The sequence below is a fragment of the Rattus rattus genome, chromosome 1, assembly GCF_011064425.1.
Source record: "Rattus rattus isolate New Zealand chromosome 1, Rrattus_CSIRO_v1, whole genome shotgun sequence".
Taxonomy (NCBI): Eukaryota; Metazoa; Chordata; class Mammalia; order Rodentia; family Muridae; genus Rattus; species Rattus rattus.
The window spans coordinates 35,313,633-35,324,720 of NC_046154.1; positions in this window are offsets into that span (position 1 = coordinate 35,313,633).

Here is an 11,088-nt window from a genome sequence, read left to right on the forward strand (position 1 = left end):
TCTTCTGCCTTTATCCAACCCAGCAAGTGCCTTTGCCTGGTCGTCCATCTTGCCAATCTAGTAGGAAGCCCTTTTTTGTTTGTTTTTCAAATGAAGAGGCTGTTTGTGTAATGTTCCCAGAATGAAGTTCTGGACATGGCGCCTGGGTGCTGGCAGTAGAGAACAGAAAGGAGGCTTGGCAGCAGGTTAGCCTGGAACAGAGGGAGATAAGGAAAAACAGAGGGGATAGGGAAAAGCTGCTATTCGGAGCACAGAGGGCACAGAGGAGCAAGCAAGCATGGGAGGAAGAAATTCATCCGCCATTTCTTTCTATCACTTTCCTGTAACCGAGAGAGAAATCACACGTAGGTACGCATGTGGCTCTGGCTTCAATTCCTAGCACCGAAGGTGGGGTTGAAAGGGAAGGAAGGAACTCATCGGTGAGAACAGGATAAATATTATTATAATCAGTAATGTCTATTACAGTATAAATATGTAAATTATATTAGACAATGCTTGGTGTAATGCACGTGCTTGAAATCCCTGTACAGAGGAAGCTGGGGCTTGAAGATCGTAAGGTAAAGGCCATTTTGGGCTACACAGTAAGACCCTAGAGATGTAGCTCATTAGGTTCTTGCTTAGCACAGACAAAGCTCTGGGCTTGATCTTTAGACCCACAAAGACAAACAAGTAAATAAATGCACTGGCCAATGCTATTGGATAAGAAAATAAAATAGACGTGAACTAGAATAGGTAAAATTACTCTCATTTGTCAAAGACATGTTTATTCCAAGAGAATCCAAGTAAATCAACTAGAAAATTACTATTATGCAACAAGAAAACTCAGGAAAAAAGGGGGGAAGGGCATAAAATGAATATAATTGGGTTTCTGGGCTCCATCATTACCACTGCAAAAGTGAATGGGTTTTAAAAAAATGTACAAAGCCATACTCTTTCCATATGTAAAATTTAATAAGTCATAACTACATCGTGGACTATGATAACCGCTATCACCCATAGCTATTCGGTTCATTATGATTAAATACATTCAACAAGATTAAAACTTAGAGTTTATTTCTTCAGTCACACCAGACTTCTCTTCTGAGTTCTCACGCATGAGACTGTGGACTGTGTTGTCAGAGAACATGTCCACCATTGCAGAAGGCTTTATTGCGCTGAGTCAAGCGAGAAGGAATGGTAAAATAGAAGACTTCATTTCTGGGGCAAACACACAAGCTAAGCAAAGCATCGCCTAGACACAGGAGGGAAACAGTTCTTGTTGTACCACACATCTTAGCTTTTGGTCACGGACTTCTTGCATGGAGTCCCTGAGTCTTAGGAAGCAGTCCTTTTGAGAATCTTCTCTGATTCCTTTAACCTGGGTGAGAGGTTCCTCCAGACCCCCTCTATTAGACTTGTTATCACTGCCACAAAATACTCGACACGAACAACTTGTGAGAGAAAGGCTTTGTTTTGGCTCATTGTAAAAAGAAATAATAGTTAATCTGTTTTTCCTTTCCCCACCCCAACTCCCTTCAAACTATTCTATGTTTACCGCTTGGTTAGTTACCTCTCCCTCAGTCCTGGCCTGCTTTTTCCTTCCTGTCTTTCTAAGCGGCTCACTTGAATCTCTCTCTATTCTGAGTTCAGGAACCTGCTGGTTTACGTCCATCTCCCTGTGGCTTGCTTGAATCTCTCTTTTATACTCTCACTATTTCCCAGAATCCTTTCTTTCCTGCCAATGTCCCACCTCCTATTTCCTGTCTCAGCTCATTGGCCATAGGCTTTTTTAATTGACAGGCGATGCTTGAATGAGATTGTCTCTATAGCTCATGCTTTTGGTCCATGGTTGCTTGCCTCTGTTTATGTCGGCCCTGGGATGTGGCAGAACACAGAGGCAGTGGGAAAGAGTGTGGGAGACTGATTACCTCTTAGGGAACAGGAAGCAGCGGGAGAGAACCGGGCACACCTTTCCACGAAGGCATACACCCCAATTCGCCTACTTCCTCCAGCTAAGCACACTTCGGAAAGTTTCCACAGCTTCCCAAACAGCGTCATATATTCAACATATGCATTTCACATTCAAGTCATAACACCCCTCTGAGGAGACAGACCGTGATCTTCTCTACTCGCAGATTGCAACTTTGTGAAACTGCCTACTTGAAAAAACTGAAGGCAACTCCAAAATCAATACTTTTGTTTTATTTTGTTTTGTTTTGTTTTGTTTTTTCAAGACAGGGTTTCTCTATGTAGACCAGAATCAAAACGTATGGTCATTCATGAACTGGCAGAGAGCAGCAAAATTTTTGCATGCCAGATTACATCCCAGCTGCAACAGCGGCCATTCCTTTCTGAGATGTCTTTTGAGTTCTAACTTCCGAAGAGAAGCTGCACCAAATAGAGCGGGATGTTCACTGCTTTGTGGTCTTTCTTCGGCTCTGCAGACTCTAGAGGAAAGACTTCAGTTAGCACCACAACGCCTAGCAGCTCTTCTTTTTTTTTCTTTTTAACTTTTTAAAAAAGATTTATTTATTTTATGTATATGACTACACTGTCACTGTCTTCAGACACACCAGAAGAGGGCATTGGATCCCATTACAGATGGTTTTGAGCCACCATGTGGGTGCTGGGATTTGAACTCAGGACCTCTGGAAGAGCAGTCGGTGCTCTTAACCACTGAGCCATCTCTCCAGCACCTGCCTAGCAGCTCTTCTTATTCCTCAGTTCTGTATACCACCTGACCACCTGAAAGTATTTAAAATGCTGTGTGATTTAACACGCACGAAACGAATGTGATGGCCTAAAGAGTTACAGGAACCAGCACCAAAAGGCCAAGGGCAACTGAAATGTCCTAGCCCCCTCGTTCTCAACCTGTAGATCTCAATCCCTTTGGGGTCACGTATCAGATATATGAGATATCCTGCGTATCAGATATTTACATTATGATTCACAACAGCAGCAAGGTTAAAGTTATGAAGTAGCAACAAAATGATTTTACGGTTGGGGATCGCCACTACATGAGGAACTGTATTAAAGGATCATAGGATTAGGAAGGTTGAGAACCACTGTTCTAACCAGACAAGTCCTGAATAGCAAGTATCTTACTAAACATTTAGTCTCTTGTTCCTGGTTCCCCTTTCTTTTCTTTTCTTTTTTTTTTTTTTTAAAGATTTATTTATTTATTATATATAAGTACACTGTAGCTGTTTTCAGACAAACCAGAAGAGGGCATCAGATCTCATTACAGATGGTTGCGAGCCACCATGTGGTTGCTGGGACTTGAACTTAGGTCCTCTGGAAGAGCAGTCAGTGCTCTAACCACTGAGCCATCTCTCCAGCCCACCCCCTTTCTTTTCTATCAAAGCCTTTTCTTGCATTACTGGTCTCCAAGATGGAGCGGTGGGGGCGATAGTCCCTTGTCTTAGTCACTATTGCTGTGATGAAACACCGTGACCAAAAGCAACTTGGGGAAGAGAGTTTATTCAGTTTACCCTTCCACATCACTCTTCATCATCAAAGGAAGGCAGTACAGGAACTCTAAGAAAGCAGGAGCTGATGCAGAGGCCATGGAGGGGTGCTGCTCACTGGCCTGTTTCCATGCCTTGCTCAGTCTCCTTTTTATAGAACCCATGACCGCCAGCCAGGGACGGCACCACCCAGAACGGGCTGGGCCCTCCACCATCAATAGCTAAGTAAGAAAAGGTTCTGTAGGCCTGCCCACAGCCTGATCTCACAGAGGCGTTTTCTCAGTTGAGACTCCCTCCTGTCCCATGACTCTAGCTTTTGTCAAGTCGCTGCAAAGCTAGCCAGCACCTCCTTCCGTCTTTCAGAATTCTGACTCGTGAATAAATCTGCTTTCCTATGAAGCTCTCATTTCTCTAGTGTTGGCTTGAAGAAAACATTTTAAAAAATTAGCATATATTGTATCAACTTTCCTTCTGATATTTTCAAGCAAAATTTTGTTTTGTTGGGCTGGAAAGATGACTCAGTGGCTGAGAGCATTTGCTGCTCAGGCGGAGAACAGGGGTTCGATTGTCAGCATTGTCAGCATGCTCGTGGTGGCTCACAACCCACCATCCAGTCCTGGAAGAGCCAACTCCCTCTTCTGATTTTCCTGAGGATCAGGCAGGCACACACATGTGAGATACACACACACACACACACACACACACACACACACACACACACACGACACTGGTATGCATAAATGTTTGAAAATTTATTTTGCTGATTCTTGCCCCATCCCCAATTCCCCTTGTCCACTTCTGTTCCACCATGGCCCCCTTTCCGTTTTCATGTTGCATCTGTTGCCTTCTCCATCCTGGTTCCATTCTTGTTGCTATGATAAAATACCCTGACAAAGTGTAACTTAGGGAAGAAAGGGATTTACTGGCTTATAATTCCGGGTTACCTGTCTGTTGTGAGAGAGTCGAGTGAGGAGCTTCATGCAATCATATCACATCCACAGTTAGCGAGCAAAAGCAAACGACCCAATAGATGCTCATTTGCTTGCTTGAGCTCAGTCTGATTTCTCTGCTTTTAAAAGGTTCGGGACCGCCTGCCTAGGGAATGGCGCCAACCGCAGTGGGCTATGTCATCCCACATCAGTTCATTGAATGAAGATAATCCTGTACAGACATGCCCATAGGTCAACCCAAAGTAGGCCATCCCACATTGAGTCTCTTCCCGGGTGACCCTAGTTTGGGTCAGTTTGACAGTAAAGTTACTGCCGCAACCCCTTCTTCCTTGCTAGTTTCATAGTCTGATCCTCTTTCACCCTTATTTCTATGCATGCATAGAAACCATTGTAAGTCAGGATCTGCGGTATTAGGTCCAAAGGAACTGTGGACAAATTTACCTGTGGTACCCATTGGCGTCCTAAGCACCACAGCTACCTGTGGTTCTTCTCAGCTCTTCTCACCTGTCCCCTGCCCTAAACTTCTCCAGTCCCTCCCCCTCTCACCCCCGCTCCTCATACTTATGTGACCTGCACCCTCTTGGTCTTCTGTTTTCCTCTTTCTTTGTCTTCCTCTCTTCCTCTCTTGCCTCCCACCCCACCTCCGTACGGCCCAGTCCATTCTGCTTGCCTTGTTTGGTTCCTGCTCTGGACTCTTCCAGCTACCTCTAGCTATCGTCTTCCACATCTACGATAAAATTCGTCCTGTCAGCCATACCTTGGAGCGGCCATGTCGTCACTTTATACACACATATGAGAAAGAGTGTGGCATTTCTGAGTACTGGCTTTTGAGTGGCAACTAGAAAGACCTGACCTTAGTAAAAAGCTACACTAGAAAAAGGCCATCATCTCGGCTTCTTTCCTTCTGATTCGTCATGTTGACAAATGTCCTATGTGTGGTCTATCTAGTGCCATTATGTGATTTGCATCTTCATGCCCTCCTTGGTGACTTCACTGTTTAAAATGGACCTCAAGTATAGTGTCAAAGGTGGGCAATAAGAAGCGTATGATGACGTTATACAGAAGAACACATATCAAAGTGAGTTTCAGTTAGGCCTAAAATCAATGTGAATGGGTCAACAATACAATGGGTCAACAAAGTGTCTTTAAATAGAAGTTATGTATTGATCAGTTGACAGTAATGCTGTAATCAGAGGCTTTCATCAATCTAACCTCGCGTTTTCCCAGAGATCAATAGTCTAGTATTAGCTTATTTATTATTTGTGGAGACTTTAGGATATAGCTAGGATGAGTAATAAAAACCAATTGTACAGGTCTGTCTCGCTAGCTGGAGTGTGTGGTCCTTAGGGCAAGGTCTAGGGGTTTGTGTCCTTAGGATAGAAATCAGTGCTGGGCAGTAGAAGTCAGGAAAAAAGAAACAGAGAAGCAACGGTGTGGGAGAAGAGGTAGGAAGTTAGGGCTCTGTGGATCGTATCGAGACTCCAGATTCTAGAGTCCAGCTCCTTATCCTCCATGGCAGACAGGATAGGACCCATATCTCCACAGCAATCAGAGAAGTCCCTGATTGCTGTGACCTAAGGCTGCTTCCTGGGAGAGGCCTGGGCTCTAAAGAGGCCTAGCCCTGGGCAAGCCCTGATTGTTCACCATTCAGGGAAGTTGCCCTTCCTCTGACAGAAATCCTTTTGAAACTGACGTGGGGTGGGCGTGCCAGGTCCTCTCCATCTAGGTGATCCACTGTGGCCAAGTGGCTTGAGAAGAACCTTAGGTGTTCTAAAGTAACCTGAGGTCCGAGAAGCAGACAGGCAGAGAAGCATCTGCCCTCCTAGTGGTTTCCTAAGACACATGAAACTCAGCTCCTCTGTGACCCCCATCTTGGTCAGTCACCACCACCTCTGTACCTTCCCTTCCAGAACTCCCACACAGCTCGAAAGACAGGGACTACCTGTCTCAGGTCCGGAGAGGGGATGGGGACAGAAGCAGCACAGAATGTCAGTTGGGGGCAGAGTAGAATGGCGGGGGTGCTGTTCTGTTCAAATTTAACCTACTTATTTTCACCAGAAATTTGTGTTTTCTCATGATATCTGTTATTTTCTTTATCCTGTGTCTACCTGTAAGAATGTGGTATTGCAATAGAGTCTGTATATGAACTGACCGCACGGGGGTAGGGGAAGGTTTTTATTGTACACATGAGAGCAAGGACAACCAGAGGCATCCGGAAGAATCCTGAGCAGAGATTGAAAAAGTAGACTGAACATGGCCAGCAGACCGGGCACAGCCAGGGCTACCTGTGAGAGAACAGAGGGTAATGGGGGATAGAGAAAACCATAACGAGAGAAGCAGGCACGGCGTAGAGAAAGCATAGCAAGAGTAGCAGGGCTATAAAGAGAACGAGTAGGGGGCGTGGAGGAGGAGGGTAGTGTGGGCAGTGGGGCTGGGGGAGAGGTTTAGAGTGGGGCGGAGGTGAGAAGGGCTGGGATGCTAGCATGGACTCTGAAATGTTTAACAGGCGCTTGTGATACTGAGGCCAGCGTGAGCTTTGCTAATGTTGATAGGTGCCACAGTTGGCCACACATCCTTTCTGCCAGAGGTCAGGGGAATGGCTCCTTTTGGTAGACAGGAACAAGCTTTTCAAGTTCCTGAGGTACACTGGCTTTTATCTAACCACTAAAAATCCTCCTACAGCCGGGGTTGAGCTCATTTCGGGATATTTGGACTGTGTTTGGAGTCTGGGGAACTGGAGTTTCCTTTGGACCCGACAGGCTGTGCTTAGATAGACCACAGCATATGCAGCAGCTCCCTCTGCCCCTTTCAGAGATACCTACAGGCCGAGACTGCCTGTGAGAGGATCCTGGGGCCAGATTTCTCACCTGGGAAGTGAGTTAGCATTGTAAGAAACATTAAATATTAGCCTTTTCTGTCAAACACTGTAAAACTCAAATCTTTTTTTTAATCTCCTCTAACTTATAAAACTTACATTACACAGAGTCCCTGCTGCATTCTCAGAATTCGAGTTCTGAGTACTTAACACTTAATGTCCTAAATTTCCTTTGCTCAGATTCTTTTAAAATGAGTCAATTTTGAAGGACTGTGAGGTCAGGCCCCAGGCCCAGCCGAAGCAGATGAGACACAGTTATACAGTTACTACCTGCCTTAGAGTAAAAGCCAAGGGCATTTCCTGCCTCTGTGTGTGCTTCCTCTTCCTCTGTTCTAAGTCATGCATTTTTTTTTTTCCGGAGACAGGGTTTCTTTACACAGCCATGGCTGGTCTGGAACTTACCAGGTAGACCAGGCTAGCCTCAAACACTCAGAGATCCTACCTCTGCCTCCCGAGTCCTGGGATTAAAGACCATTATTTATTTTTTTAATTTTATGTATATAGGCATCTGTCTGTCTGTCTGTCTGTCTGTCTGTGTACCATATGTGTGCCTGGTGCCCATGAAGGTCAGAAAAGGGCATTGGATGCCCTGGAACCGGACCTATAGTCAGCTGCAAGCCACTATGTGCTGGGAACAGAACCTGAGTCCTCTGGAAGAGGAAACCTGTGCTCTTAGTAGCTGAGCCATTTCTCCCGCCCTCCACTCACCCCTCCCCCATCCATTTATCCATAGCATTGCTAACCCTTCTAATAAACTCCTTATTCTTAGTGTTGCCTTGACTCCTGCCCCAACCCCACTTCCAAAACCCACTCTTCACCCCTTCACTTCCTCCTTCCCCGCAGTCTAATTTCTGACAAATGGGCTTGGTCATTTGGAGGAAGCTGAACCTGCTTTATAGTTCTCTAAACGGATCCAATGGCCAAGGAAGGGACCCAGCCTTTACCTGGTCAAGCCTTGCTTCCTGGTAGCTGATTGTCTCTGTTTGCATATGCCTTCGGCAGACAGCTCATCACAGTCTGAGGCTGACTTTCATTTCTAGAGTGGTGTTAAAAGGATCTTCCTGTCGTGAATTTTATATCTCTGTTACTGGAAAATTTGGGGGAAATCCCATCAGAGTTACTAGTGCTCAGGAAATCAGAGTCCCCTCTTGGGCTCTTTAGTCTCATTAGTAAGAGAATTTAAAAGCAGACTCAAATGGAAGCTCAGGGACAACTTTATTAGAAAGAAAAAACCTATATAGTGTGACAAAGGCTAGGAGAAGGAAGACCGAGAAGAAAAAAAGCTAAGTCATTTGAGTTGAGCCAGCACAAAAGTCAAGAAAGTCAGCTACGTCGTGGCAGACAGGGAGGGAGACCTCAGAGGAAGAGTAAGGAGCCCGAGGGCCCAGAGGAACCATTCTTAGACCCTGGCCAGCACCCGAAACAGTGGCTTAGAGGTTAGGAGCACCAACTGCTCTTTCAGAGGACCCAGGTTTGATATCGGCAAACAGATTGCATCTCGAAACTGCTTGTAACTCATGCATGTGGTGCACAGATGAATATGCAGACGGGAACACCAGGAAACATACAATACAGGAGTAAGAACGAAACTTGGTGTTTCGGTTTCCGGTTTACTTATCCCTTCTGCTCTGAATCCTTCTCCTCTGCAGTCGCCTTCAGGAGCAGCTGTCACCAGTTGAACTTAAGCTCCACACAGCAATGAGTTTGTCATCATGAGAGGGCCCTTGCCTGACCAGTCCTGAGATGACGGCCAAGCAGACAATATTGACGTGATGATGCATGTTTTTGGTCCCTCCCTTGATGTCCCTTGTTTATATAACCTGAGAGATCGGGTTGGTTCCTCAAGAAGGCCGGCCCACAACCCCTGATTGCCTACATCTCCCTAGCATAGTGACACTGATTAAAGCCTGAAGCCTGAGATGGCTCTGTTTGATGATGAGTACTTGTTGCTCTCACAGAGAGTGTGAATTCAGTTCTCCGTATCTATTAGGTAAGTCACAACTGCCTGTAACTTAAGATCCAGGGTACCCTTTAGGTATCACACGCATGTAACATACAGACAGACACAGACATGCACGCTGAGCCATTTCTCCAACCCCTAATTTTGTTTTTAAAAATCATTTTAAGGAGGCTGGAGAGATGGCTCAGTGGTTAAGAGCACTGACTGCTCTTCCAGAGGTCCTGAGTTCAAATCCCAGCAACCACATGGTGGCTCACAACCATCTGTAATGGGGTCTGATGCCATCTTCTGGTGTGTCTGAGGACAGCAGCAGTGTACTTACTTATATATAATAAATAAATCTTAAAAAAATCATTTTAAAAAGGTATTTAGATGGGATGGGGGGTCGGTGGAGGAGATAACTGGGAAGTGGGATATCACTTGAGATGTACACGGATGGAATGATTATTAATAATAATAATAACAATAATAATAAATATTTAGGATCCTTTGATTATACATTTGAGAATGAGCTTGTCATGTTACACACACATGCACACACACACACACACACACACGCACATACACACACAGGTAAAATGTCTGCTGGGAGTTTGATTGAATATTGCATTGGATGCATAGACCATTTTAGAAACAAATTGATATCTAACTACTGTTGAGTCTTCAAACGCATGAATGTGTAAAATCCATTCCTTTACTTAGGCCATGTTGAATTTATTCAAGATGTTTTGTTAAGAGCTGAGACCTGCCTCAGAAGTTAGAAATGGTGGCTCACAATGTCCCCAGCTCCAGCTCTAGGGCATCTGGTACCTTCTTCTGACTTCCCTGGGCACCAAGCAGGCAAGTCGTGCACAGATACATACATACATGGAAAACACTCATACACATAAAATAAGAAATTTAAGAAAAGAAAGAGTACTTTATTGTTTTCAGCACTGAGGTAGAGAAAAAACAAGGCAGGTTTCCCACACTTTAACAGGCAACAACTCCTTTTTGTAATATGTTTATTTTATGTTATGATGTCTTATAAACTATAATTTGATGTTGTCTTATGATTTTTTTACATAGAAAAATGAAGTGTAACTCAATGACCAATCTCAAGAAAAGTTCACGCTATTAGATTTATGATTTCATAAGACTGAGATGTCCGTGTGTCTATCCAGACACAGTTGTGTCCTCCACTGCACCTCCCCACAAGTGCCTCACGCTGATAAAACCAAGTCACTACCCCTTTAAAAGTCACAAATGACCTTCTACTCCTGTCAGGGGCAAGACCTCTTGTTTGGGAACTCACCTGCTACATTCCTGCACTGTATTTCAGTTCATTCTGCTTTTTTTGTGCCTTTGGTAAACTCAAGGCCTTCTGTGTGTCACATGCTTATCAATGTATTTATTCCTAAATATTTGTCTTTTTCCCCCCCATAGCTAGGCTGGAGATCAAACCTAGGGGCTTATTCCTGGTCATGGTAGACAAGAACTTTGCTGTGAATTTGCACCTGGCCAGCTTTGATATTCATACATACATGTAAATACATACAATTTTTGCTGTTTTTGAAGCAACTTTCTTGCTATTCTATTGCTGTGACATCGTGGTTGTGGAAACTCTTAATTAGAGTTTCAGGGGTTGAGTTCATTGTCATCATGACAGGGAACATTGTAGCATGCAGACAGACAGAAGACTGAGACATTGGGACTCGGGCTTTTGAAACTTTGAAGCGCACCCCCAGGGACATACTTCACTTCCTTCAACAAGGCCACACCTCCTAATCCTTTCAAATAGTCCCACTTCCTGATGACCAAGCATTCAAATCTATGAGCCTATGGGGAGTCATTCTTATTAGCATTCAAACCACTACC